General features: G+C 37.9%; 1 long non-coding RNA gene and 1 pseudogene across 1 annotated transcript; one reads left to right on the top strand and one right to left on the bottom strand.

Annotated features, from left to right (window-relative positions):
• Positions 1-2866: 2866 nt before the first annotated feature.
• Positions 2867-6815, top strand: LOC127135494 (uncharacterized). Its single transcript, XR_007808582.1, has 4 exons — positions 2867-3105; positions 3868-4853; positions 4940-5134; positions 5247-6815. It is a non-coding gene; the product is annotated as an uncharacterized LOC127135494 (long non-coding RNA).
• Positions 6816-13602: 6787 nt separating this feature from the next.
• On the bottom strand, positions 13603-13702 carry LOC127077248 (uncharacterized; annotated as a pseudogene).
• Between the last annotated feature and the right edge of the window lie 829 nt (positions 13703-14531).

The raw sequence follows: 14531 nt of genomic DNA on the forward strand, positions 1-14531 counted from the left end.
TCAGCCAGGGTTTGAAATATTCATAAATGGATGATTGGTGTTCATCCCGAGCTTTTTCTCCAATTGATGCTTCCATCTTGTCGAGATTAGCCGAGTGTTGTGGCAATGATTCAGACCAGTGACATTTGTATCCTTTGTGATTGTTTTGTTAGCATAATCATCAATTATATATACATATACATTCATACATCGGATATTTCATTATGCATTGTCATTGCATTTGATTCCTTATTTTCCGATCCTCTGCTATGCTGATACTATTTCTCTATACAGATTTGGTGTGTCTGTCCTCCCTCAATTGTAGAGTATCAGCCCCTTAAGCAGAAAGAATTTAACCTTTCTCATTCCCCACTGAGTTATTTCCTCGTGGATGATTAATATTTCAGCTTCCTCCCCAGCTAATTGTCTGGATGAAACCTCTCCCCCTGAGTTATATCCTCATCGGGTCGAGTTTTTGTTTGGCCGTTTCTTTCTAGTTCTTACCTAGATAGATGTTTTTGGCCCCCCGAAAGTTTATTACCCAATAACTGGTAATATTCTTCTCGGTTTACGAGTACCTTACTTTTACCAAATACCCGGTAATAGTAATTTACTTCCTCTTAATTTTCCCCAGTAGATTCGTTTTTATTTCCCCAGGTAGTCTATCCTTGATATGTTCATCCTAACCAATGACAAACATTCTTCCCTTGAGTCTATCCTTGATATGTTCATCTTAACCGATGACGGATATTCTCCTCTTTGTGGTTTTCTACCAAGTATAAAGGTAGTCGTAACCCCTATGTCATTCTCTAGAGAGTTAATCCTTGATATGTTCATCCTAACCGATGATAGGTTTTCTTCTCTTTACGGTCTTCTGCCCAGTAACCGGTAGTTGTAAATCCTACTTTTCCTTTGAGTCTATCCTTGATATGTTCATCCTAACCGATGAAGGATATTCTCTCTTATATATTATATCCAAGTAACTAATAGATATAATTCCTACTTTTCCCCGACAGTCTATCCTTGATATGTTCATCTTAACCGGTGACGAATATTCTTCCCTTTGAGTCTATCCTTGATATGTTCACTCTAACCTGTGACAAATATCCTCTGTTTGGTCTTTTTCCTAGTAACTCTCAAGTCCCATTCCTTCTCCATTGCTTAAGGCTCGTATTGTACAATCCTAATCGTAGGGTTAATTGTTTTTAAGTTTATTTACAAAATGGTGTTTGTTTTACCGGGAGAACAAAAGGATAGAAAGAGAAACCCTGAAAGACGAAAGTCTGATCTTCAATCTGCGCTTCAATCTGTGTAGAAAGACTTATCAATTATTCGATTTAAATTGCACTAAATTCTATGAATATAGGCGAATACAATGAGAAAACAGGTCATTCGTCCTGCACCCAAAGATATTCAGAATGGGGGTAGGAATACTCCAGTCTCATTCCTTCTCTACTACTTAAGGCTCATGACGTGCAATTCACATCGTAATCGATGAATGTTGAATTTGAATCTCCTTGCAGCTTCCTATGATGAATGGTTGTCTTTGAATAGAGAAGAGGCTTGTGAATCGACTTGAATCGAGTTGTGCTAAAGCCTATGAATAGAGGTGAATACAATGAGCAAACAGGTCATTCGTCCTGCACCTAAAGATATTCAGAATGGGGGTAGGAATACTCCAATCCATTCCTTCTCTATTACTTAAGACTCATGGCACATAATTTGGCTCATGATTAACAAGTTTTTATTTTTGACCTTTGTAGTGCTTGAACAGTAGTCCTGTCTTGTACTGATTTGCATAGCTTGAACTCTCGATCTTGATCTTTGAATCTTGATTGAACTTGGAAATCCAGCATCTTGATCACAAGGACTTGCTTTATCAAGTGATCAAGTGTCTTTTGACCACTTGACTAAGCTTGGGGAATTAAGCACAATCAAAGGATTTAGTTAATCAAAGCGTACTTTGATCAACTTAATCGGTGGGAAAAATTAGTTGAATTGAGTGTATGACTACCTAAAGGGTTAATGTTTATTTTGGAATTATTTTCTCAAAGCCTAAACTATGGGAACATGCAAAAATTGGACTATTTCTACACTAAGGGGTGAAACAATCATTTGTTAATTATGGAATATTGAATTAAAAATTCTAATCATGAAATCCTAATGAAAAATCAATGATAAATTCTAAACTATTCTATTTTCTAAAATGTTAGAAGGATTCATCTAATTAACCTAAAATTCAATTAAATCTAAATTCTAAAATTTCGAACTAAATCTAATTACTTCTAATCATAAAGTTAATGTTTCTAAGATCTATTTAATTCTAATTTCTAAAACAATATTCTAAATTCAATTCGATCTAACCACATTTTCAAGATCCTAATTAAATTCTAACCAATGTTTATTACCTACTTATATTCTAATTTCTGAAATTCTAAAAGATTACCCTAATCTAATATTCTAAATTCTAATTGTGTTTTAATCATAAGCTTTTACTATTTTATAAAATCTACTTACCAACCAAAGCATTATCCTAAAATTCTAAGTATATTCTAATCATTTCTTAAAATCCTAATCATTCTAATTCTAAAATTAATCCGATTTTTAACCAAGGTTAATATTCCTAAAAATCTATTAATACTAAACCCTAAATCTAATTAACAATTAGGAATCTACTGAACCTAATTAAGTCTAACTCACAAAACCTAATTAAGCTAATATAACCCTAATTAACTAACAGTAGCCAAAATAAACCAAACAGACAGTCCAAAAACATAGTGGGCCTTAGGGTAGGCCCTAATATGAGGGGTGTTGATAGCAAGACCGTTTGGGCCTTAGGCCCGAACCGCCAAGCCTGCGCCTGAGTCTCCCTAGAGTGGGAAAAAAAGGAGAACGACAGAGATGCTTCCGTCCATATCGGCAACGTTCTTCATGGATGTTCATGGCTCCATCTCCCTCGAATACAAGTCCGCGTTAGCAAGAAAAAAACGCGACTTCCAATCGTCCATTAGAGGCTCATGCTCAACGTTCACCATCCGGTTTGGTTTGCGTACACGTACGTGAATAATGAAGAACGAAATCGAAATCGAGAAAACTCACCAGATTTGGAGTTCTGATTGCCACCAGGTATGAAGCGCTTCTTCTCCACTTATTCAAATCCCTTCTTCTTCTTCTTCTTCTTCTTGGATGTTCTGCTACCGTTTTCATGTTATCGTCGTGTCGCTCTGTGAGGAAGAGTGAGAGGATGAGGTCGAAGCTCCACTAATTAGAGCTTCTGATGTTGAAGCTCTAACAATGATTGTAATTCTGAGCGTATAGTGAGGCCTAAGAGGATCAAGAATGTGAGCAATTCCAGAAGAAAAGAGTGGGAACCGAAAAAATGAATTGTGATACTCTGAATTTATAAAGTTGGAAGTGGTTAACTGAATCGGACAGCTCGGGTAGCACCGTTAGGGCAGCGTTTAACTCTGTTAAATCTCAAAGTAGAAGTTTGTTATAGTTTATTCACTCTGTTAGATTATAATATGTTCAGTTAAATTGAATTTTGTTAGTGTTAGTTAATTTTGCATCCCTACTGCGTTAGTTAGGACAATTAATATTATATTAGTAGTTTCAAAATTAATTAGAAAATAGTTAGGAGCTTCAACGGATGTTAGGACCGAATGAGTTGATGTTGTGAGTTCAGTTGGAGGTGTGGGGCACAATGGTCATGTTTTCCACAAATTATGGTGAGGTTAGTGAAAGAGTTTGCGAGTTAGTTGGTAAAAAGTCAATTACAAATGCAATATGATATTGTGAATATCATTCTGTTATAAGGTTGAATTTCATTTTCTTGGAAGTTATCCTTTTTTTTTAGTCATGTGTGTTAACTGTTATCAGTTTTCCCAGCTTTGCAGGTATACGAATGCGGTCAGCGAAATGTTGTAGGTTGCCGTTGCAGGTTGGACGTTACTTTTGAATTATCATACTGGTTGGTTCATGCAGGGTTTGTGGACTCTGTTGGCTGTTTGGTATACAGTGAGAAAAGAAAGGATAAATAGAACGCAACAGATGGGAAGAACGGCGACGACAAGGTGTTTTTGGATTTGGCTTAATTGTGTGGTTTGTTTATGCAGGGAAAAATTCAAGGCTAAGGTTTATGCGCAAGCTGGTGAGGTGAACTGATATTGCAGGTATGTATTTGATTCCGATGAGCACGAAGAGGTGAGGAAAATCGCCACTGTTAAAGCACAACTGCACCCAAGTAGGATATGAAGACCACTCGCAGTTTTTTTCTCAACACAAGGAGATATAAGTCATGCAAGGGTGATGGTAAGCAATCATGTATCAAGAAGAATCGCAATGCCCTCTACGGCCCGCTTAGTTGTATTATTCTGCTCGGGGCTTACTTCTCCGGTAAGAATATTCTAAGGTTGTTGGGAACCAAGCTGTGAAACTGAGTCTGCATTGCTATGGTCATTAAGGTTACTACTATTATGAGGACAATACCATATTGCAATTTCCCTCAATCGTTTCTTCCAGATAGCATCCACGGCATCAGGACCCACATTAGCATTTTAGACAATCTTGTGCAAGACCAAGATCTTCGTTGGCAGTTCTTTCCTTCAGCATTTCATGCCCTTTCAAAGAACCAACCTTATTGAAGTCAGATATTCTGATATTACTCGCCACATGACATGTTTCATGCTGGCTTGATATACTCGTGGTTTATTGACGCCTTATTATGTCGTGAACATGCATGTGTGCGACCATGCTTGGGAGAAACAAGGGTGACATACAAAGAACCTTGCCAAGACGAATTTTGTATAAGCTTGCACATGACTCAATCTTTGGCATGAAGATCATGAATGAAGAAGGATCAAGACGTAAAGAAGGTTTTAGACATTCTTGGTTGACCCTGGTTGTATTATTCTGGTGTCGATCTAGATGATCATTGTTAACTATTAATCTTGTTCTGCAGGAGCAATGGTGTGAGCTATGTAAATGTGCGTGCTGCAGAAGATCAGCCTTGCTTTTAATGTTAGTGTTGTTTGAAGGCTTGATTGGACATGCTGGTGGCGCCACTCAATGTGTAGTTGATTCGTTAACAGCTTCGGTTTTGGGCTTTTGAATTGCTATTGTTGGGTTGCAGCTTTGGATTGTGGTCATTACTCATGTGGGTGGCCTACCGTCATTTCCGGGTTGCGATGCCAATATTGTTTTGGATGTCGTTTTACAGCTTTTGTTCATGTTTTGATTTGTGGTTCTTGTTTTCTTCTTCATGGCAGGTTCATGTGATACTTGGACTCTGTACCGCAATCTTGGTCCTTGGCCATTTCAACTGCTTCTGTTTTGCATTTCTTCCTTTCTCATGATTGACTTTCTCCAAATGCTCAAGTCGTTCTTCAAATCTCGGCAGGAAATTCAACCTCGAATTTGTATTCTTTTGTGCGTCTAATCACCGCCTTGAATGCAGTTGCTCCTTTCTTGCAGTTGTATATGCGCTTGCCCTTGGATTTGACTGTTCAAGTGGGATGGTGACACAACAGTGTCAATGTTGTCTGGCGACCCAAACTTTCTCCGCTTCCCAGCTACAGATGAAGCTGTTAACTTTTTCTTATCATTCCTTGGATGTTTTTGATTCTATCGGCGTGTGCCTCAGATAAAAGCAGGTCCAATATTGTTTGCCCATGCTCCGCAGCAGTGTTCTTGCACTTTTTGCTTACAACTCCAGATGCTCCCATTGCGTGGTTTATCATACTTTCCTCTGCGAACTGATAGAACAACCCTGAAGAAGGTGCCATTACTATTTCCGTCACTTCTAGAAGCATTATTTCCTGCAGTTCAAATTTTTGTTTCGTCACCATCATCTAACTGAGACACCAGTTTAGCCATTTGGTCCCATTCTCCCATGTTCCAAGCAGCATTAACAACCATTGGTGCTATTTCAAGACGAGTTACTGCATCAGCTGGGGTCCAATATTCCTTACATTGTCACTTAACTCTTCCCATCGAGCTAATGCAGCAAGGAATCTCATCCTACCTAAAGCGGTGTCCAACACAAGTTGTGCACTTGTTACTTCAGATGCCTTTGAAGTATATGCCTTGAGAGCATCATCCCATCGCTGCAGTTTCTCATACCATGACTCCTTAAGTTGAACTTCTAGATATTGGTGAGCATAGGTCAATACTCCAACTGCATCCATCTTGAGTCTAACTGCTGCAATTTTTTATAGGACCGTCAACCGATCAAGTTTCACTAACTGCGACTTCATATTCCATTGAAGATGCATTTAGTTGTTCTGACAACTTCCTAGGATTTTCTTCCTTGGATTGTATAGAAGTGTCCAAAATTTTATTTGTCTCACCGACAGCAATAGCATCTTCAATTAGGCGCACCTGACTCATCTAGCCTCTTACTAGAACCAACAGTATTTACTTCTTGGTTTACCATGTGAGTTGGTGAATTTCCTTTGTAGATCCATAATCACTTTCATGAGCTGAAAACGGATTCAATGGCGGCTTTGACTGTGAAATGTGTCTACCATGTTGAAAACAAAAAGGTTGGACTTCTTGGTGGTATAGGTGACGCCATTGGCTTACCATGGGTATTGCATATCCTGCCTGAGAGGTGTCTTAATGTTTGTTCCTTTCAACAAACTACTTGTGTCGTAACAAGCCTTACTTGGCTTCGACAAACTTCCATACGATGATTCTGGATCCATTAGTCGGCTATTTGGGAAATCTAGAACTAATGGTTGAATGAATTTGTAATGGATTTGGGTTTAATGAAATATATATGGTTTGAATTTGTAATTTGACTTGGTTTAGTGGTTGAATTGGAATGGAATAGTTAAGTGAACAAGTTACCAGTTGAATTGATTTTTGTATTTTGTTGTGATAGTGTAATGAAATTGGTTTGTAGAATCGGATGTAATCCTTGGAACTTGAAAGATTGAAATGTAATTTGGAAGTGGGATTTAATTTTGAACGATTCACGTTATTGAAACGATGATGGTCTTAACGCGATTCAAGATGGACATGAACGAAATTTGACAAAATGGTTATGTGATTATGAACAAAGATGAGGATAACCTGGTTAAAACGAACTTAGGCAATTTGATGGGCATTGGGACCAAGATCAAGGTAATCGAGGGATGGTAGTAGGGTACATTGATTTTGGTCAACTGATTGACCAAAAAGTCAATAGTTGACCAAAAGTCAACTTAGGTAAAAATGTGTATTTTCTTATGGACCACAATATCTTGCATCAACTGACTCAGGCTTATGGACAATTGAACATGGACCATAATATCTTTGACCAACTGGCCCAAGTCCTACTATGAATCAACCCAGATGGACATCAATTAAATAAGAGGTCTTGAACATGCAAAGCCTTGAATGAACTTTTAATCAAGCGATTAGGACTATGAATCTTGACCAAGCAAACAAATCATCCATACTAGACCAAATGAATAAAATGAATCCTCAAACTTGAACGCACACATAAATGGATGATAATACCTCAACCATCATCTAGGGTTTCCCACTCCCTCAAAGCAAATCACATGATTCATGACCTTCTGAAATCAATGCTTAGGGCTCTGACGAATCCTGAATCCGAAGTCAACCAAGCAAAGGGTATTTGAACACCGGTTATTCTTGATTAGGGCTTTAAACCAAACATAAAACTCCAACAACAACTTCTCTGACCATGGGCCCACAACTAGAGCTTAGAATCCTAGTTCATGCAGAAGCCAAGCAACAAGATCCCTCAAGATCAAGAATTAGGGTTGCCCCTCCACACGATGAGCAATACCAGCATCTTCGATCCAAACCTGCTCTGTTAACCAAAAACCTTGAATATATGATGTTTGTATGTCAATGTTAACCGTGAATGAATGATGCGTATGCATGAGACATGAACGGGGTTAGAATCACGGGTTTGGTAGAAAAAGCAAAAATTAGGGGCAAATTTTGGGGTATGACAACCAGTAGTAGTTGTAATTCCTATTTGATATTTTTCCCCAGCAGGTTGTTTCCTACCCAGTGACCGATAACAAACACACCTCTTTTTCCTCAGCGAGTCATCCTTGATATGTTTACCCTAACCGGTAACGGAACCCTCTCTGTCATATTATGTTATCTTCCTACCTAGTAACCGGTAATAGATAATAAATTTTTGATACTCCTGTGTTGAAGATTATTCTTCCCCAGTTGAGTTTGATTCAGGAATTTCAGTTTTGTTCTGATCTACCCATTTTCCCTGCAGTTTCTCCTTTATCCCCAACCGTGTCCTTCCATTGATTTATTTTCATGGAATTCCCTCGTGTCTCTAGCAGTTTTAAGTCGTAGCCTGGCCTACGCGCAACTTTTTGTCCCCAGAGTCTCTGTCTCCCTAGCGAGTTTTCCTTATGGAATGCATTATGCTCCTGTAGACTTTCAGTCTCTTAGATTCTTTTCCTTTGTGGCAACATTTTCCCCACAGAAATTATTTTTAACATTCATATCATATGCATCATGAGGTCTCTTAGGGACCAAAATTTGTTTCTATATGTTGTTATTTAAGCCTATTCTACTAAGTTGATTCGAAGATTTAAACCTTCGCATCCTCAGTTAGAATGTCCCTAAATAGGGGCAACTGTAAGACCCCAATTTTGGCCCTAAGCTCCCTTATGACATCTCATCATATGCATTGACTTTGAGATCACACCTTGGCATCCTCCTTACCCCTCATTCATCGGGTTTGCATTAGGAGAGGTCACCAAGCACATTTGATTGTATCATACTTTTTTTTCTTCATTATTTACTAACCAAAATACCAAAAATATGTCAATGTATCATTTGTTGCTTTTGTAGGTAGTGTGTGCATCCACCAAGGCCTCATCAAGCTCATACCTAGGGTTTAAGACCCTCAATGCAAGGAGACTAATCAAGAGATGGGTTACATTGATTCTAGACATCATATATAAATCCCCATTGTCTTCACATATCATATTGATCAAGAATTCATCAAGAGTTTGAAGCTTGTTTGCCTTGGAAACCCTAATTCATTTGGGTATCTTGTGTGACTTCCTCAACAAGCTTTTTCAACATTTGATCAAAGATTTCAAGGGATACTTCATATTACATCATCTTACTCATATATGATACTCCATGAGTCCCAAAAGTCAAGAGAATATGAAGCTAGTAAGATAGTTCATGGTGGTTGACCAAAGAAAGTCAACTGGTCAAAACTGGGGTTCCCTAGACCCTATCTCCTACAAAGTTTGTCATATGAAAACTATTCTAAGAGAAACGTTACTCAAAATGACATTATAAACAACTTTCATGTTTAAGTCAAGAGCTAATTTTGCTTGGAAGATCAATTTTTATGATGAAAGATTATAGGTCATTTTGTCTGAACCCTAGTTTGGAGATCAACTTCCCAAGACCATAACTTGGACACGTTTTATGAGATGAAAGCCATTAAAGTTCCATGATCAAATTCAATATGTCTACTTAAACTTTTATGTTTGGAGGAAGTTCAAATTCAACTTTCAAATGCATGTGCCAAGAGGAAACATTATAGGTCACTTTGGACCATTACCATTGAACAAGTGATTTTCCTCAACTTCTAAAATGCATAACTCCTTCATGCCAAATTAAAATGAGGTCAAATTTGTGACCAAATTGAATAGGTTTGAAATAGATAGAACTTTTATGAAGGAATGTTTTCCATTTAAAGTCCATAGAAAAAGTTATTCAAGGTGGAAGAAGTGAACATTTGACTTAATACTTAGAAAATTTTCAAACATGTTTAATTTTCCAAACCTCCACCTCAAAATTCATCATGATCCAAGATTCAAATGGAAAAGTGTTAAACATGAAAGTTGTTCCCCTTGATCTCACCTTTCCAAAAAGTCAAAGATCATCTCATTTGGCCAAAGAATTAAGCACTTGCACAATGGTGCAATGTGAGGTACCATTCAGATGATTTTCACTTCCACATTTCAAACACAAATGCATCGCCGCATGACATGATTTCAGCATGATTCTCACTCATTTTTGGACCTGAATACATCACTTGATGGGCCTATCAGACGCCCATGCAAGCATGCAAGGTGAATTGCTAAATTTGGAAATTTTTGGAAGTGTGTGGAAATGAATCTCTTTGGCTATAAATAAGACCCTCATTGCTCAGAATTAAGGACCTCATTCCCAAGCTTTGAACCTGCAATCCAAACCCTCACCATTAAAGGATACTCTTGAAGGTTTTCATTTGAAAATCGAGCTTCAAATATCATTTTGTTTTGAGATTGAAACTCCAAGAGTCCAGGCCATTTGTTGATCTTAATCACTTCCTACAAGCTTCTGAAACAAGGCCAAGCACAATTGGAATCGAGATCAAGCAAGGTTGAAGCTCCCTCGAAGGTAATTTTCTAGAATTTTCATCTCTTCGATTCTCCCTCAATTATTCATTATTCTTTGTGATTTTTGGTTGGCTGAAGTCCTACCAATGTAGGCAAGAAGATTGAGTTGCTTTGAGGTCAAATCGAAGTAACTCAATTCATGATCCTCAAAATTCAAATCCCTGTATCTTTCTATATACTTGGAATTAGAGAAAATTGAGGCCAGATTCAAGCTCCTGAGCATTTTTTCTTTGAATCCACGTCCTTGGTTTTTATTTTAGTGATGGTTGATGATGGACTAGTCCGGTTAGGTCCACCGGAGAAGAAGACCGGAGCCCTAGCTCCAGTGGTGTGTTGTCACGCCTCTCAACCATCAGATCCATTCAAAATGTTTTAATCTCGGTCCTTGGTTCTGATTACCATTGTTGCAACGCATTTGACTTGGTGCATCATGGACAGCGCGCGCGTGGCCATTAGATTTGCCACCTCAATTAATGAGGGAGATCTGATGGCCCTTGTTTTTTTGAATTTCTTTTTATTTTCTGATTTTTCATTTAATCCCTTTATTTTGTTTAATTCATATTAATTTCATTATTAATCCAAAAAATATGGGACATTCACCAAAAATGTTTAAATATTTTTCTCTTTCATTTTCTGAATTAAAATTATTTTTTGGATTAATTTTGATATTTTTCATGAATTAAATGTTTTCAGATGAACCAATACAAGCATGGATGAGATAGGTCCCTCCTTTGATCTTTTTCCTTTTAGTGTGTGGTATGTTTTAGGAGTTTGGTTCATTATACCAAATCTCTAACATGCATTAGCACTGATAACACGAAATTATATCACATTTTAAGACTTAATTCAATTAGATTATATTATCATTTACTTTAGTTTATCTCATTTTATCAGATATTATGCAGTATTTCCTTGCTATTTATGTCAGGTATCCATTTTGAAGCAAAAGTGAAAAAGGGAAGAAAAGGAGGTGTAGAAAGGAGTAAAAAGGAAACAAATATCAAAGACCAAGCCCAGCCCAAAGAAAGCGCACGTTGTGCCTGTGACGGGCGTCACAAGGGTTGTGACGAGCGTCACACTAAAAGCACCCCTGTGACGAGCGTCACACATGGTGTGACGAGCGTCACACCATTCCACTAGCTTTTTGGCGCAAGTCACGCCCTCAGAAGAATTGAAGAGACGTTGAGAGAGTTCGTGTCCTATGCCCACGCCGTGTATTTAGCCATGCTGAAGACTCGTGGGAAACAAAAAGCAGTTAGAAGCACTACTATAAATAGCTACATTAGAAACCTAAAAGGGTTCCGCTTCCTCTCCCCTCTTTTGCCGTCTACTCTGCCGAAGCTTTTCAAACCTTCTGTTTTAGCTTTTGCTTATTTTTCTTTTCCAGCATTGTTTATTTTATTTATTTCTTTTGCAAGCTTTACATTCTTTTTCCCTTGCAAATTTACCTTTCCCGTTTTAGCTTTTAGATATTTTTCACATAATAGTTTCTACACCGGAAACTATTGTGCAACTTTATACCGGATTTAACCTTACGTTATATTCCATTTTTATTTCCTTGATTTAATTTACTGTTTAATTGAAGAATCCAAGAACAAATCCTACCGGCTTGTGGTGGAGTGTTCAAGACTATTGTATTACGCATTCAGGTTCTTTAATCATTATTTAATATTTTGTTTTATTATTTATCTATATTATCTGCCTGGAATGAGTCTGTTTATGCATGATATAAATTCTTATTTATTTAGCATGTCTGGCTAATTTGCCTAGGTATCGGTATGTAAAGTAAGCAGAATAAGGGATCAAGACTGAGTCGGTCTATCTAAACTTAAAATCAAAATCAATCTTTTTACGGTCTCAACTTACAGGTTTAATAACAAGATTTTTTACAAAAGTAAAAGACATAAAGAAGTTAAAATCAATAGAGCGAGAGTTTGAGATTTTAACTGGACAGTGTAAGTTAGGCATTAATTCTAGATCAGGGCGAGAGCAAGTTTTAGAGTTAATTAAATTCTGACCTTTTCCAAAAAGTATTTTTAAAGATTGAATGTGAGGACGAGAGTTAAGCATTTGGATTTGATTATATAACCTAAGTCAACAGAGCGAGAGTTTGAGATAAGGGTGTTTAAAACGGTCAGTATTTTCTTAAAAGGAGTTTCTGCAACTTTATTGTTTTCAAAATATGGTTTTTGACTTAATTATAAGTGACAGCTACATTAATATAAAATCATGGTTTATTCAACAGAGCGAGAGTTTGAGATAAAACCTTTAACCAATAAAGTTAACCGAAACGATTCATTTTAAAACCAAGAAACCGACAAAGACTTGATTCCCTAGTTTTGACGAACTACATACCGATATCCGTTTCATTAATATTTAATCTAGATATTAGTTTAGCTCTTAGTTTTTCCCCAAACAATCAAACATTTTCACCTTAGATTTACGTAGTAACCTTAGATAACGGTATATCGATTCATAAGTCCCTGTGGGATCGATATCTTTTAAAACTACGCGATAGAACTGTGCACTTGCAGTTTGTATCCCATTCTCGACTCACCCAGTCGAGCGATCAAGTTTTTGGCGCCGTTGCCGGGGACTTTTATTCAATCGATATCGTAACTCTTCCGTTACGCTGTAGAGACTAAGGTTTCTTTTTCTTCTATTTTCTTTCTTTCGTTGATTTGTATGCCACGCACTCGCTCACAAGGCGAACCGTTCTATTTACGAATCAACGATATCGAACTATATCTCCGAGTCTTACGACGAATTCGGGAATATCGTGCTGCGAACAATCTCCCTCCTGTAGACCTTCCTGATTTCAAAAACATTTTTTCTTCGATACCCGAGATGGCAGAACCAGCTCGTGCTCTTAGAGATTACGCCGCTCCATCGCAAGATGAACCGCATTCAAGTATTGCTCCGCCCGCAATCGAAGCAAACAACTTCGAACTTAAACCTTCGCTGTTGCAAGCTGTGCAACAGAACCAATTCTCTGGAAATCCTACCGAGGATCCGAACCTTCATTTATCCGTATTTGTCCAATACGCTGATACTGTTAAAGCTAATGGTGTCACTTCAGAGGCAATTCGACTTCGTCTTTTTCCTTTCTCATTAAGAGATAGCGCTAGAAGATGGCTTCAATCACTTCCTTCCAACTCAGTCACCACATGGAACGAGTTGAAGAAAGTTTTTCTTGCCCGATATTTTCCGCCAAGCAAAACAGCTATGTTAAGAGCCCAGATAAACGGATTTAAACAGAAAGACAACGAGTCTCTTTTCGAAGCATGGGAAAGATACAAAGACATGATGAGACTTTGCCCACACCATGGTTTGGAAGACTGGTTAGTAATTCACACATTTTATAATGGTCTCTTATACAATACAAGGTTAACAATAGACGCCGCTGCAGGTGGTGCACTAATGAACAAACCCTATGCTGATGCTTACCAGCTTATCGAGAGCATGGCCCAAAACCACTATCAGTGGGGAACCGAACGAACAACGGTGGAAAAACCTCAACCGAAAACTGGCATGTACGAGATAAGTAACCTTGATCACGTCAATGCAAAAGTGGATGCTTTGGTCCAGAAAATTGAAAGTTTAAATGTATCACCTCCAGCCGTCGTGGTTGCTATAACTCAGAATTGCGAGGTCTGTGGAATCCAAGGCCACACTCCTGCGGAATGTCAACTCTTGACTGGAATCCAAGCAGAGCAAGTAAACTATGCTCAAGGAAGCCCCTATTCGAATACCTATAACCCAAATTGGAAGAACCATCCAAACTTTTCATATAAGAGTAATAATGCTTTATACGCACCTGGACAGTCTCCAAATCAAGCCCCATCTATACCTCCGGGATATCAGAAACAGAATCCTAACAATAATACCCCTAGAAAATCCAACTTGGAAATCATGATGGAAAACTTTATAGCTTCCCAACAACAAACCAATAAAGATTTCTTAAACCAGAACATACACACTGGCGAACAACTTAAACAACTAGCAAGCAAAGTAGATGCCTTGGCTACCCATAACAAAATGCTAGAAACACAAATATCTCAAGTAGCTCAACAACAAGCACCTACTGCTGCCCCAACTGGTACATTCCCTGGACAGCCCCAACCCAATCCGAGAAGCCAAGCTCATGCAATTATATTAAGA

This window comes from Lathyrus oleraceus, chromosome 4 (genome assembly GCF_024323335.1).
Source record: "Lathyrus oleraceus cultivar Zhongwan6 chromosome 4, CAAS_Psat_ZW6_1.0, whole genome shotgun sequence".
NCBI classification, from domain to species: domain Eukaryota; kingdom Viridiplantae; phylum Streptophyta; class Magnoliopsida; order Fabales; family Fabaceae; genus Lathyrus; species Lathyrus oleraceus.